The 14,862-nt window shown below is 52.8% G+C and overlaps 1 pseudogene across 1 annotated transcript; it reads left to right on the plus strand.

Annotated features, from left to right (window-relative positions):
• Positions 1–8,010: 8,010 nt before the first annotated feature.
• Positions 8,011–8,310, plus strand: LOC310844519 (guanine nucleotide-binding protein G(I)/G(S)/G(O) subunit gamma-5 pseudogene; annotated as a pseudogene). The gene has a single exon. The product of its transcript is annotated as a guanine nucleotide-binding protein G(I)/G(S)/G(O) subunit gamma-5 pseudogene (transcript).
• Positions 8,311–14,862: the final 6,552 nt, after the last annotated feature.

The raw sequence follows: 14,862 nt of genomic DNA on the forward strand, positions 1-14,862 counted from the left end.
CTATCAGGGATGCGCAGAGTGAAGATGCTTCGCCCCGAGCATCATTTCCCAAAAGGTAAGGCTGCTGGGGGGGGGGTGGCCAGCAGGGCGAGATGGCATTGTGTGTGTGATGTCATGCATGAGCGATGGTTGGCCCCTCCCCCCAATGTTGGGCACATCTTGGCGTTCCTGGAACAATACCCATTGAGGGAATTGGGTCTGTTTAGCCTGGAACAGAGAAGACTCATAGGACTGTCCCATGGAGGAGGGAGCAGGCTTGTTTTCTCTTCCTCCGGAGGGTAGAACTCGAACCCATGGCTTCAAGTTACAAGAAAGGAGATTCCAACTCAACATCAGGAAGAACTTTCTGACGATAAGAGCTGTTCCACAGTGGAACGGACTTCCTCGGGAGGTGGTGGACTAACTCTCCTTCCCTGGAGCCTTTTAAGGAGAGGTTGGGTGGCAGCCTCTGCTCCAGCTTCTCTCAACTCTTCCAGAGGAGATTTCCTGAGCGTTTTTTTCCAAGGCTGGATGCCTTTTCCTGGCAGGAAGGGCTGCCTTGTGCTCAAAACAGGAAGACCCACTTAAACGGCTGGAGATTAAGCCATGGAGCAGCCCCCCCCCCCCGCCAAAAAATCACAGGATGGAGCCCCCAGCCCCCTCCCAGCCTTCTTCACCATGTGGCTTTCTGTGTTTCAGAAGTATGAGCTGTCAGGACGCAGGGGGCAGGATCCAAGACCAGGTTTGACTCCTATTTATTTATTTATTTGCATTTATATCAATTTCCGCCCCCTCCCTCCAAGGCACTCAAGGTGGTGAAGAGACTTCGCCCCCTCCACATTTAACCTGCACAGCAACCCTGTGAGGTAGGTTAGGCTGAGAGGCACTGACTCTCCCCGCAAGGTCACACACCCGGTGAGCCTTGTGGCCAAGTGGGGATTTGAACCTGAGTCTCCCAGCTCCTAGTCTTGCACTCTAACCACTATGCCACGCTGCCTCCTATTGGAGCCTGCGCTTTAGGAATGTGCAACGTGCGTCACAGAAGCAACAACAACAACCCTCTGTGGGTGGCGGTCAGAGTAGACCTACTGAAATGTATGGCCCTCGCTTAGTCATGCTAAGATGCAGACAGGTAAGTGGAGAGGAGTGTCATAAGAAACAAAAGAGCAAGAGGTGAGGCACACCTGTCTTGCAAGAAACATAAACCTGTGACTGAAACCACCAGAGGCCCAAGGAGGACCGAGAAGAAAAGGCTCTATATTACATCAAAAAAATGTTACCTGCCCCAAATTTCTGGAGAGGCTTGTGCAAGAGTCGAATGTCAATTTCCTTTGTGTGTGTGTGTATTCAATAACCGACTGGCTGCTCCAGTCCTCGCTCTGCCCTATTTAAGCAGCCAAGGCTGTGCTGCTGCTGCTGCTGCTTCTCCTCAGAGGGCAGGGAGCCTGGTTACATAAGCCTGGCTGTTTTCGCTCCAGTTTCCCGCTGTGATCCCTGCAGGAAGGCAGACGCTCATCTCTGGCTCCACGGGGAGCAGAGGAGAGGGAGGCAGAGGCCTGGGCAGAACAGGGAGCAGGACACCAGCAGAGCTCCTGCGCCTGGACCTGCCCAGGGATCTGGGTCCTGGTGGTCTTGAAAAGCGACTCTCCAGGGGAGAAATGTAGGGCTTTAATTTAGGGTAAAGGCGACGGAGAGGAGCTTGTAAAATGACATGCAGTGTGGAAAAAGGAGGAGGAGAAAAAATATTTCTCCCTCTCTTGTAATACCTGAACTCAGAACCATCCAGTGAAGGCGAATGGTGGGAGATTCAGGACAGAGAAAAGAAAAAGTTTCTTCACGGCCTGCAGTTAAACTATGGAACTCCCTTCTCCTGGAAGGCTTGAAAAGAGGAGCAGAGAAATTCATGGAGGAGGAGGAGGAGGAGGAGAGGGCTCTGGATGGCTCTGTTTGGCCCCTAGCCAGGATCACCCAGTTGGAGGCAGTGATGCTTCTGGGAACTATTTTCTGGAAACCCCATGAGGGGAGGGGCCTCTTGCGCTTGGAAGCTCCTCGTGGGCATCTTGTTGGCCCCTGTGAGAACAGGACACTGGACTGGATGGGCCCCCCTTGGGCTGACCCAGCAAGATCGCCCACTCTCCCTGTCTGTTCTGCAGCAGTGGGGCTGGGGTGCCCCGGCATGCTGCTACCCCTTTCCTCCCACTTGGGCTGTGGACACACCCAGGACCTCCTTGCCCCTCTGGACTGCAGAGCCCTGTGGACCAGGAGCCTGGATTTCCAGCACCCAGTCCTGCCCCATAGGACTAGAGCCCTTTGCGACCCCAGGAGAGGACCACAGACCTTGCCCTGGTCCAGAAAGAGGGGGCTTTGCTCCTTGCCTTCTCAACCCTTGGCCAGAGCCTCCCCAGGATCAGAAACTGGGTGCTGGATACCTGAGAACAGGAATGACCCCCAGCCCACCAGGGACAAGCTGTGTGGGGAGGGGGAGGCTGTTTCCCCAGGGCTGAATGCACCCCTTTGCCTCACCCCACCTGATCCTGGCTCCTCTCCAAAGGAACTCCAAGTTTAATCTCTTCCTCCAGATGACAGTTTCATAATCAAGAGAAGGCAGAGAGTCCTGATCTGAAAGCACAACAAAGGATGTCTGGTTCTGGCCGAGGGCTTTGCTGACTCAGAGTGGGAGATAGATGGTCAACAAGGAAGTGGCAGGTGGCCGCTCTGCTGTTGATCTGAGAGGTATTGTTCTCTCCAACCCTCTGCTGCCTGGACCCAGGTGTGAGTCGCCCAGGTGGATGCTGTCCAGGCACCGGTCAGGTGAGTGCATGAGATCCCCTCTCAAGCCAAGGCCAAGTAGCGTCAGCGCCTGGGCTGTGCAAGGAGAGCTCTTCCAGGGAACAGGGGCTGTTAAGCCAGAGGTGGAAGAGCCCAGCAAGCGAAGGAAGGAAGGAGGCAGAAAACACAAAATGGTTTGAGCTGGACCCCTTGGGCTTGTTGCAGTGGGAGGGGGGGGTGGAATGAAGGAAATGAGCCCTCCCCTATTTAGCACACACAGCAAGGGGAATGATGTGTGGGTGGCCAGTATAGGTCCCACACTAAGCACTGCTGTTGCATCAGGGATGCTTCATGTTCCAAGGTGCCCCCCTGGGGTGGCTGCCTTTGGGTTTCTGCCTTGGGCCGTCCCGCCTTCTCCTTGTATCTCCTTCCGCCCTCCCCCCCCCCCCGGGCTCTGGGCCTTGCTGAATGGCGCCCAGGAGGCCACCAGGCCTGTTTGTCATGATCCTCTGCAGTCTGGAAGCCCTGGGGATGCCTGAAACCCCCTCAGGCCCCCAGTGGCAACCGCCAGGAAGCCTCATCACAGCAGATGTTGGGATGATGAATAAAGCAAGCAGAAAGCCAGTCTGCCTGGCCATTCCAGAGAGGCTGGAGCAAAAAACACCCCCAGGAAACGTTGCATTCCTTTGCTCCCCTTGACACGAGCCTTTTCAGGGATGCCAAGCCTGTCAGTCACAGAGGACACTGCCTTGCTCTGGCCCTTGTCTGCGTGGCGAAGCCTCTGTCTCGCCCCAGGAGGGCCCAGGGTCAGTCCCTGGTGAGCCTCCCTGGCAAAGGCAGCGGCATACAATCCCAAGACAAAACTGTGCAATTGGGTGCACTGAAAGAGAACTTTTAAGCAGGGGGTGGCTGGCCCTCTGCCAGGGATGCTTTAGCTGCGATTCCTGCATTGCAGGGCCCTGGGACCTTTTCCAGTGCTACAATTCTGTGACTCTATGGCAATGAAAGGAGGAAGCACAGCCATCTCTCTCCACAGCAGGGGTCTCTGCTAAGGCCTTCGCCCACACCACCTGGAATTTGCCCAGCCTGCCTCAGAGAAGCTGCCTGCCATTCCACCCTCCTGACTCCCAGAGTGGCAGGCGCCAGGCAGATGTGGCAGGATCTGTCACAGACATCAGCCCTGTCACAGAGCTGCTCTGGCTGGGAGTTGTGCTGCAGAACAGCTGGGCGGCAGCAGGTGGATGACGGCTGATCCGCATCCTGCAGGCCCTGCTGGCTCCTCGTTTGGGTGCACCCTCGGATCCTCCCATACTTGGAGTAAGAACACAAGCAGAGCCTGCAGGATCAGGCCCATGGCCCTTCCCAAGGGAAACCCACAAGTGGGATTTGAGCACAAAGCACACTCATCCTGTGGTTTCCAGCCACAGACATTCAGAACAGGCAGAGCCATCCTGGCTCTCTGCTCCTCTATGGATTTAGCCAATCTTCTTTTAAAGCCATCCGAGTTGGTGGTCATCACTGCCTCCAGTGGGAGGGAGTTCCACAGTTCCATGGAGTTCTCTGCACTGTGGAATGGATTCCCTGGCACAGGACTGAGAAGGGCAACAGCCAGACTCCTCGCCCATGGAGGTCCTTTCGCGGAAGACTTCTGCATCCTTTCTGAGCTCCCTGAGAAGCCACCGGCTGCTGTAAACATGACCCAGGAGCATAGGAGTTGGGGGGGGGGGGAGATCTCCAGCGGAAAGGACTTGTAAAGAGGCCAGCCTGCCTGGTAAGGCCTTTCAAATGTCTGCTTGTCAGGTTTATTTGTACCATGAAATATCGCTTCATTGTAATGCCAGTGGGAGGATCCCAGAGGAGGAAGATCAAAGGCATTTGTATCGGAACAGCTTTTGCTCTTCCTGTTGGGCAAACAGACGGGGCAGGTGGGGGGCGGCTTTTCCTGGAGCATTTCCCACCTGTGCCTGCCATTCCTGGTCCCTGCAAGAGGTCTTTTGTCTCCCAAGTGGTCCTGGTGGATCACTGCTTCCTCCCCTGTTGTGCTGCTGCAAGGAGGGCGCTGTGATGCTGCACCCCATCAGTCCAGGGTGATGCTCTCTCCCTCCTTCCCAAACCTCTCAAAAGGCTTCCACGCCCCTTGGATAGACAGGAACGAGCTCCTTGCACCCGCTGAGCAGGGCAGGCCAAAAAGCCTCGGCCACAACCTCGGCTTCCCTCAGCGGAACCATCAGCTGCAAAGGAAGCTGCCTTATCCTGAGCCAGACCAGTGTTGCCCACACTGGCTGGCAGCAGTGGCTCTCCAGGATTTCAGGAAGGGGGTCCCTTCGGCCTGAAAAACAGGCTCTCTGCCCCACTCAGCTGCTTTGGCCTTCCAAGAGAGGAACTGAACGCCTTAAAGTCCATTTCCTGCATCTCTGCCAATACCTGAATCCCCACCCTGGGCACCTGCCCCTGCCCAGCCTTTCAGGGTCTTTGCAGCCTGAGCCTTTGGGTCGCCTGAGGCCACATCACCCAGGAAGGGAGCCTGAGAGCAAAACAGCCACCAGTGACCCAAACGGATTTTGAAGAGCAAAAAAAGAGGACAGATTTGCTGACTTCCATAACGACTCATTTTAAATACCCCTCTTATATATAGGCTATAGCTGTGATATATTGCTAGTAGCAATGTTCTTAACTTTCAACAAAATAATAATAATAATAATAATAATAATAATAATAATAATAATAATAATACCTATTGCTCCCTCACTTGCCACATGAAAGCATTTGGGCTCATGTTCACATCTTTGTGAACATCAATGTGCACAGAACAATTTATTAAACTGTTTAACATGTACATATGGACTCTCCTTAAGCGCAGAGGGATGTTAACTCTTGCCCTCCCAGACTCCTTCTCCAAGATCTTGTAGCTGAGCCATCATCCTTTTAGTTCAGCCACAGAGAAGGTGTTTATACAGGATGCAGCTAGTTTAAGATGCTGCTCTGTTGTGATTCTCTGCTGCAGACTAGCTTAGCCGGGTGCCATAGATCTGAGTCTAATGCACTAGAAAAAAATTATTGAGTTATTGTAAACAAAAACAAACAAACAAAACTCAGGCATTTTGCCAAATTTTAAAAATCCTGAAAAAGAAGGTGTGTCCTCAAAAAAAGAGGAAATATGGAAACCCTATGTAATAAATGAAAATCTGCACTTATTCCATTATGGAGAACACAAGAGTCCTTTGTAGGTTCTCCATCGGTTGGAAGAAAAAAACAGAGGCCAACCAGAGATTATTGAGAAGCAAAGCAGCTAGTAAGCCTGATCTTTATTGAACTGTTGCAACAGGGTGCCCCCTTCACACGCAGGAGAAGGAGGAAGACCCAGAACCAAGGTGTGCCCGCCCTTATATAGACATTTTAAACTGCCCACCTTGGAGTCCAAGACCACCCCCAGATACATCATACCTACATCACGGAAAGGGGTGGTCTACAACAGAAATCTGAGTAGGTTGATTACCTCCTGTCTGACAAGTTACCTGTTAATGCTTAGTTGATTGGATACCCTGGGGAGCCTGGCCAGTCTTTTGTAATGATAAATACTTAGTTCCTGAGCCAGATCACAGGCTCACCCTATCCATCCATACACAGACATACCCTTAAGACAGCATTTGTGAAAGAAAAGACAATGGGGAGGCTTTTCCACTGACCTTGCAGAAAAAACACCTGGTCAGTTTGGGAGTCAAAATGGCTCCATGGCTTCTCTCCTGTGGAGCTTCAGACATGTGGCCTATATATCTATGTGCGCGTTTGCCTGGTACATTTATGAACCTTTATTATATACATAAGACCTTTATTTATTTCAAACCCTACAAAATGGGCACCTCTCAGCTTGCATCCACTTCATTGGACCGGGAAAACTCCTTCCCACCAGATATCTGTGTTGCTGCCACTGTGGTCCGTTTCCCCCCAGGACAAGGAGCAGCAGCTATGGAAGGGGGAAATTGGAGTGGGAAGCTGGCATGTGAGGAAAGCTGCCAGCCACTGCTCTTAATACTTATCAAAACACAGAGTCCCATGCCTCCCTGGAGAGCTGCTGCCAGTCAGTGCAGGCAAGAGTGCAGGCAGTGGAGAGACGGTCTGACTCCGGTGCCCAGGTGCCCCCTGGCTCCCTCTGCTTCGGAGACCAGGCCCTCCTTCTTTGGCTCTGGGGCATTTTGGGCGCCTGGAAATGAGAGCTGCCTCTTGCTTGCTGCTGCTGCTGCTGCTGCTGACACCTTTATCTCTGGACTTCCCAGTCTCCAGACTCTGCTGGAGTTCTCACACCATTTAACCTTTTGCCCAACTTCCTCTTGTGCAATCGAAAAGCAAAGGAGGCTTCTGGAACACAAAGACACAGAGACAGGCTGCGTGGCTGTAGATAAATGGAGCTGCTCCAAACAATCACTAAAAGTCTCACAACTGGGCTTGTGCGTGCAAAGGCACATCAGAGCCCAGCAGCAGACTCTCCCCCTGGACCCCCCTTGGACCTCTGAGGGTGGAGGGCTTGCCAGGAGGTCCCCCTGCCAGTCTTGCACCCAAGGGGGCCTGTAGGGAAGGAGGCAGCCGTGGGGTATTGGGGGCCTGAGTCATTCTGGGGCAGGGGCTGTGCATGGACCTCAGTTTCTGATGCTTTTACGCAACTGCATTTGGCTTCATTTGCATTACCTTCTTAAAGCTGTGTGGCAGTTTGTATTTGTCACTTATTATCAATTAAGAGTCTGTAATGCTGCAGAAAAACAAAGTCCCCTCTGGATTCTTCCCGGTCCAGAGAGAAGCCTTCTTCCGAAAGCTTCCTGGTGGGGCTGATAATGAGTCGCCTCTCCCCCCCCCCCCCCAGCAAAAAGCTGGCTTCAAAAATTAGCAGGATACCTGCTGGTTCTTGTCCTCTAAAAATTGAATTTCGATCTGGGTTTCTCCAGCCCAGGCAGGGGGCCAAACACAACGAGGTCAGGAAGCACCAATGAATTAATTTCTCTGCATGGCAGAGTTGCGACTGGGCAGGAGGGGCAGTTTGCACCCATGCCCAGGACAGCAGAGGGTGGGTGTGCTTGGAGCACTGCCTGTCTGGCTGCTGTGAACTCATTTGAGCACTTCAGGAGATTTTAAGTCCTGAAAAGGGGACCCTCACTGAGCAGCATGTCAATATTATTGGTTGCAGCTCCCCGTTCCCAATTACACTTTATATTTGGAAATGAGCTGAGAGGACGGTTCAGCACGACTCAGTCTCCCCAGTCCTTGCCCCGTCAGAAACTAGGTTCACAGGTTGGGAGAGTTGCAAGGCGCCTCTTTGACTTGGCTGCCCCATAAAGCAAGCGGGATCCTGGAGCGAGGGGACCATGTCTGGCTCCTCCAACGTGGTGAAGAAGGTCGTGCAGCAGCTGCGCCTGGAGGCCAGAGTGAGACACATGAAGGTTTCACAAGCTGCAGCTGACTTGAAGCAGTCTTGCCTGCAAAACACACATCACGATCCCCTGCAAACAGGAGTTTCTTCAAGTACAAATCCATTGAGGCCGCAGAAAGTCTGTTCATTTCTCTAACTTTGTGACCTACGTGGAATCTTTTCGTGATCTGTTGTGGGTCTGGTGAATATGGAAGTGAAGGAGAGGGACTGGAACCTGTACAGAAACTTTGCGTTGAATGTGCAACTTGGAACTAGTAATACCGCTACTGTGGTCAAACTTCTTGCAATGTACCTCTCTAAACTTGTGTGCTAGTTGCAATACCTTCTGCTGTTATCATGATGGAATTAAGCTTCATGGCCATCCTGGCTCCTGGCCAGGATGGCCATGAAGCAGAGATCACCCATGTCGAAGCAACGATTCTCCAACATCAACTTCGTTGGACTGGTCTTGCTGTTTGGATTATCATCTTCCAAAGCAGCTATTCCCAACTCAAGACTGGAAAGCAAAATACCGGTGGAAAACAAAAGAGGTTTAAAGATTCTCTCAAGGCAATTTTTTTTTTTAAATGTAGTATAAACACTGACAACTGGGAAACACTGGCCTGCGAGCGCTCCACTTGGAGAACAGCCTTTCCTAAAGGTGTCATGGGCTTTGAAGATACCCGAACTCAGGACGCAAGGGAGAAACGTGGCACGCTTGGCAGACCCTCACCGTGATCAACTCCCACCCAGAAACCAATGCCCCCACTGTGGAAGGATGTGTGGATCCAGAATTGGCCTCCACAGTCACTTACAGACTCATTGTTAAAAATGTGTTTATGGAAGACAATCTTACTCTGCTATGAGGGATCACAGAAGAAGAAGAAGAAGAAGAAGAAGAAGAAGAAGAAGAAGAAGAAGAAGAAGAAGAAGAAGCTCTCTCTGCACAAATAGAGCAGAGATGCTTCTGAGTCCCAACTGCTGGAGACCCCAGGAGGGGAGGGGGCTGTCGCTGCTGCTTTGCTCAGGCCTTCTGCGCTTCCCAAGGAGGCATCGGGTAAGGCATGGTGAAGAGATGGTGCTGGATTAGATGGGGCCCCTTTGGCCTGATCCTGTGGCAGGACTCTTCTGTTCTGCCCTGGTTAGAGCGTGATGCTGATAATGCCAAGGTTGCAGGTTCGATCCCCCTTCCAACTCTACAATTATGTGGCTCTATGTCACTGGGAATGCAATGGCATAGGACAAAGGCCATCCTTTGTTCATAGGACTGTGTGGCGCACATTTATTCTCTCTGGGGTCCAAGGCTGCTCTGGTGGCCGTGCGCAATGCTCCGCCACTGTGGAAGAGGCAAGGCTGAGCATGCTTGCATTGTGCTCAGAGTGAGGTGGAGACATCCAGCAACTTGGGGGGCTTTAAAAGAGGCTTAGACACATTTGTGGAGGAGGCAGCTATCGATGGCAGCCAGGCTTCTGAATCCAGTGTTTGGAAACCACAGGAGAGGAGTGTTCCTCCTGTTCTCTGGTCCTGCTTTCTGGTTGTTCCCTGGATGCTGGACTAGATGGGCCATTGGCCGGATCCAGCAGGCTCTTTTTATGTTCCCCTTTGGAGGGAAAGCTCTTGCTGTGGTGGTGATCTGGGATCATAGGGGTCTTCCTGGGGTCTTCTGGTGGCCTTTATGCTGGTAGGAAACCAACTCCTCACCAGCCAGCTGCTCTCCCTGTGTCTCTGGGAAAAGGCAAGTCCAGAGGGGGCTGCAGCTGGGCATCCTGGAAGGCTAAGCTGATCAGGGGGCCCTGCCAGGGCCCTACTGGACTTTCGCTGTCATGCCAAGAATGCCCAGTGCCTCCCGGCCGGCTGGGCACTCCCTCCCTGGCCCTCGACAAGCTCTGCACAGCCCTGAGCAGGGCAGGCTGGGCTCCACAGATTTCTTGCTGGACAAGCCTCCTGCGCCCCCATTGCCAATGCAACAGGGCAGCCTCCCCAGCCTTCATCCCATCAGCCAGACAGCCAGCAGACAGGAAAGGCCTGGTCGAAAGCAGCCAGAGGAAGCAGCGAAGCCGCAGCCAGCCCAACGGCCTGGCCAGGCATTGCAAAATAAAAGTGTCACATGAAGGCTGAGGAAGCGCTTGGGGAGGCGGCAGAGGGAGAGTCAGAGTCAGAACATATTCTCCATGATGGGTTTGACTTCATTGCATCAGCAGCTCCGTCTCTCTCCTGCCCATTCTTCTCTCTGGCTGCACCTCTGACACCCACAGATCCATCTTGCGCAGCAGTGCGTGCCTGCGTGTGTGTCGCCAGTGAGCACAAGCAGGGAACTCGCCACAGACTGCTGCCTCCTGGTGCAAGGGGGGATGTGAAATGTCTAGTGTCCAGCGGACCTTTGGGTGGGTGGGGGGCAGGATGAAGCATGGGCAGGCCAGCCATTCAGCCCCTGCTGGGAGCATAAGGGGAGGGGCTGCTGCACACCATCATGCCTTGGCCAGGAAACTCCCTATGGCTGGCCATCCTTCCCTTCTGAAAGGGCCCAGGAGCTACGGATACAGCACCTTGGCAGCCAGAGGAACAAGCCCCCCCCCCTTGCGCCTGAGCACATGACCCCTCCTGCAGCCATCCCTCTCTCCCGTTGCTGCCCCCCCCCAATGTCTGATGCAGTTGCTGCTAGTGGGGGGAGGAGCTCAGCATCCTGGGGAAGTGGCTGAGGAGGAGGAGGAGGCCCTTCCTGCTTGGGACAGTCAGGGAGCCTCAGGGCACGAAGGGGCAGCAGACCTTTGCTCTGTTCCTTTGCTCCCTCCGTCACTCTCTGGCAAAGGAACCTTTTGGCGTGTAGCTCTAGCAGGACTAAGACCTCATCACTCTCTCGACTTTCTCTCTGTTTGCAGGAAGCCCCACAGTTCATAGAACCGCAGAGCTGGAAAAGACCCCAAGGGTCCCCTTGGCCAAGGACCAGACCCTGTCCTCAGGAGCCGAGGGAAGACCCTCTTGGTGCAGGATCTGGCCCAGCCTGGTGCTAAAGGAAAACCACCAGGGCAGACTCCTCTGTGGGCAGCCAGATGCTGAGGGAGGCCAAAGGAAGGCCAGGGGAAGGAGGTTGGGTGCCTGCCTGGGGGGGGGCAGCCCCCTTTCCCCTCTGAGGAAGCGCCTGTTCTGCCTGATGTGGGCTGGTGACAGAGGCTGCTCCCTGCCTGCTCCTGCCTCCTTCAGCCTGCCCTGCTCTGGCTCTGGCTCTCCCTCTGGGGCCAGGCTATATTTAGCTCACTGCTTGGCCGCCTGCGCTGGTGCTGAGGAAGACCGGGGAGGCCTCCTTGTCACGCGCCTGGCCTGGCTCCATGCACACAGGGTGCATGGCTGGGGCGCTTCCCCTCCACCCACGCTGCCCACAAGGGCTCTCCTGGCTCACTCCAGCCTTGCAAGAGCTTTCCCCCACCCCCAATTCCAGCTCTCTGCTCAGCTAGGAGGCCTTTCCAGTGTTAAAACCGGGGGGGGGGAGTTAAACAACTCCCCCCAAAAACCCAGGTCCCCACCACAGCCTCAACTAAGACCAGGACGATGACCATTGACACAGGCACCATAGATACGCAACAGCAAAGAGGCTCAGAAAAGCAGTCTATAAATTTGTAGCAATAAGCAGGTACCAGGTATCAAACTGTTTCCTCTGACTATCCAATATGGAGAACTGTAGAAACTTCACAAATAATCTCCAGAATTCAACGGTTTGACCGATTTCCTTGGTTCCTCTGGAAGAGGGGAAGCCAGGTCTCCCCTGACTCCATAATCCCTTCTGCATACGGTCACATTCTCCTTCCCCTCCACAAGGTGGGAACTCAGCCACACAATGGGAGGCAGGAGGCAGTCAAGGGCAACCCATACCCCAGGTGGAAGCCCATCGGGATGGTGGATTGAATCCTGATCCTTTCAGAGGAGAAGTGCAGGGGATGTGTAAATACTGCCACTGTTCTTTGGGGAAGAGGGTAGTTAAAAGGCGTTGGGAAGTGGGGTAACTGACAGGGGTGTGTCACAGTTTCATGTTCCTTCATGCCAAACATGCCTACTTTGTGACATATCTGTGATGGATTGATGATGCTGTTGGAAATGTATTATGGGGAAAAGGGAGGAAGTCTTAAAAGTTCAGGCCACCCCATTCTCGGGGTTCCTACTCTTCTTGTATTTGAACCTTGGTCAGGTCTACTGACTGCTGTTTTGCTTCTCTAACTTGGCTGGAGATTCCTCCTTTTGCTGACTGGAGGGACCCATGGGGAGTGGCACCCCAAGGAGCTGGGCAGTGGAGTAAATCCACACCCAAGGATCCCCCCCCCCGCATCAACTGTCTCACCCCATGCCAGAAGGAGGCAGGGGGTCTGGGCTCTGCATGGGCCAGAAAGCATGCGCCCCCCCCCCCAGCCTGAGGAAGGGGGCTGTGGAGTCAGACTCCTGGTGTCAAGGCAGCCATTTCCGCATTTTCCACAGAAGCAGCAGCAGCCCTGGGAGAGCAGAGCCTCTTCTCTCCAAAGAGGAAACCCGGCTGGCTCCGTCCTTTCCTGCTGCAGCAGAAACACCCCCTTTCCCTGCAAGGAAAAACCCGTCCTCACTGCCGCCCTCACCGCCTGGCCCACACTTCACCCTCTCTGACTGAACCTCGATGGAGCTGCAGAGAAGGAAGGCTTTTGTGCTGTGATTGTCCACTGAAGACCCTGAGAAGCAGCCCAAGTCCCTGGCATGTTGCTCCATCTGGAAGAGAGAGAGGAGACCGCCAGTGGGGCACCCCATGGCGGGGTTTTGTTCTTGGCCAACTAACAGGGTGACCTGCTGGACAGAAGCCCCCGTGGTCTCAGGGCCCCTGGACACACCTTTGCTGTCCTGATCCACAGTTTTTCTCATGCCAGCCCATGAGAAAAAGGAAGTTGGGCCAATCAGACAAATATTAATGGCCTCATTAAAAGGTCGTGGAGGAGAACAAGCACAGCAGGGGGCTGGTGTAAATGTGTCATTGTCCAAAGACAAATGGGCAGGTTTAGGACCAGGAGTCCCACCAGCCCCCTCCCTCTGCCCCTTGGCTGCTCCAGGCCTCTTCTCCCTGCCTGGCTGCCATTGTTTGTGGGCGTCACAGACAAGCTCTTGCAGGGTTGGAAGGGAGTGAGGGCCATAAGGACCTAGAAACAGCCCTCTGGATCAGGCCAAAGGGGACCCATCCAGCCCAGCATCCTCTCCTCACAGTGGCCAGCTGGGTGCCTGTGGGGAACCAGCAAGCAGAACATGGTGAGCACAGAGCAGCCCTCTCTCCCCCTCCTGCGGTTTCTGGCAAGCTCAGATTTGCTTTCCCTGCAAATACCGTAATCTCTGAGGATTCCCTTCCTTGGTCACCTGGTCTGATTCAAGCCATGAATGTGAGGTGTTGCCAGCCACTCTCTGTTGGAGCAAACTGATAAAAACCCTGTGAAAATGTCCCCTTCCTGCCTCTCTGCTGTGCTGCTGAATTCTGATTATTTGCTAGCGAGGAAGGAAGAGTCCAGGCACCTCGCCCTTTCCTCCTCCGCTGCGCCTCACTTTCCTCTTCCTTAGAAAAGGACAGTATTTCTCTCTCTCTCTCGTTTTGAAGCATGTTGTTGCTTAGCTTTTGAATGTTTGTAATATGAAAAAGAAGCATGGAATATGGACTGAAAGAGACGTCAAATGTGGAAAGATGTCAGGCAAACAGATTTTTGAATTGCTTGCTGTGGGTTTTTCTTCTCTGCCAGAGGGCATTTCTTTCCCTCGGGATCGACATTCTCACAGGTGTGGGACCCTGTAGCATTCCAGGTGCCGCTGAACTACAGTTCCCAGCCTCCCTCCTGGTCACCCTTCCTGGGGGCTGAGGGGAGATTTCATTGGGCAACATCTGAGAGCCAAAGGGTCCTGCCTCTGCAGGAGAAAGTTGTCTCCAAATGAATGAACCTGGTTAACTAGGCTTATTAATTTCAGTAGGCCTACTCACAAGTAGAACTTAGTTGGCTACAACCTTGAAATTGCAGCAGAACCAACGAAAACTCTTTTGGCACCTCAAAGGCGAACAAAAGTCAGTGGTTGCTTGAGACATTTTAATTGTTTTTTTAATGGTTTTTGTTTTATTTTGCATGGCATGGCTTTATCCCGGAGGTGCCTGCCTCTGTTTGGGAGAAGCGCAGAAGAGGCATTCAGAGCAGACGGGAACAGAGGGAGGTGTGGAGTTGCACCAGATCCTGACCGACTGGTCTCTGCAACAAGCAATTTGCCAGGTGGAGGCGGAGGTCAGTAAAGAGGGAGGGCAGGTGGAAATGAAAGGTGGAAAGTAATAATTAAGTAATTAATAGTGACTATTCAGAAAATGTTGTTTGTTGATAACACAGAGATCCCAGCATTGCTCGGCCAATTAACACATTTTTTTAGAGAGAGGGAGAATTTTAATACCATCAGTGTTTATTTTTTTTAATAATTGTTTTCTCTTCTTTATCTGTAAGCTACCTTGACTTTCACCAGGAAAAAAGGCAGGGTATAAATATAAATATAAATATAAATATAAATATAAATATAAATATAAATATGCATTTGGCCAATTCAGTCCCTAAGTGACAGCCCTGAGCTTCTTGATGAATTATAATTCAGAGCTTTCCCATTGCCTTCATTCCTTCATTTATGACCAGACACTTTAAGGCCAGCTATTCATTCATTTGTATTATATCACTCAAAAGCATTTATAAACTGCT

Source organism: Podarcis gaigeae (assembly GCF_964106915.1).
Source record: "Podarcis gaigeae genome assembly, chromosome: 5".
NCBI lineage: Eukaryota > Metazoa > Chordata > Lepidosauria > Squamata > Lacertidae > Podarcis > Podarcis gaigeae.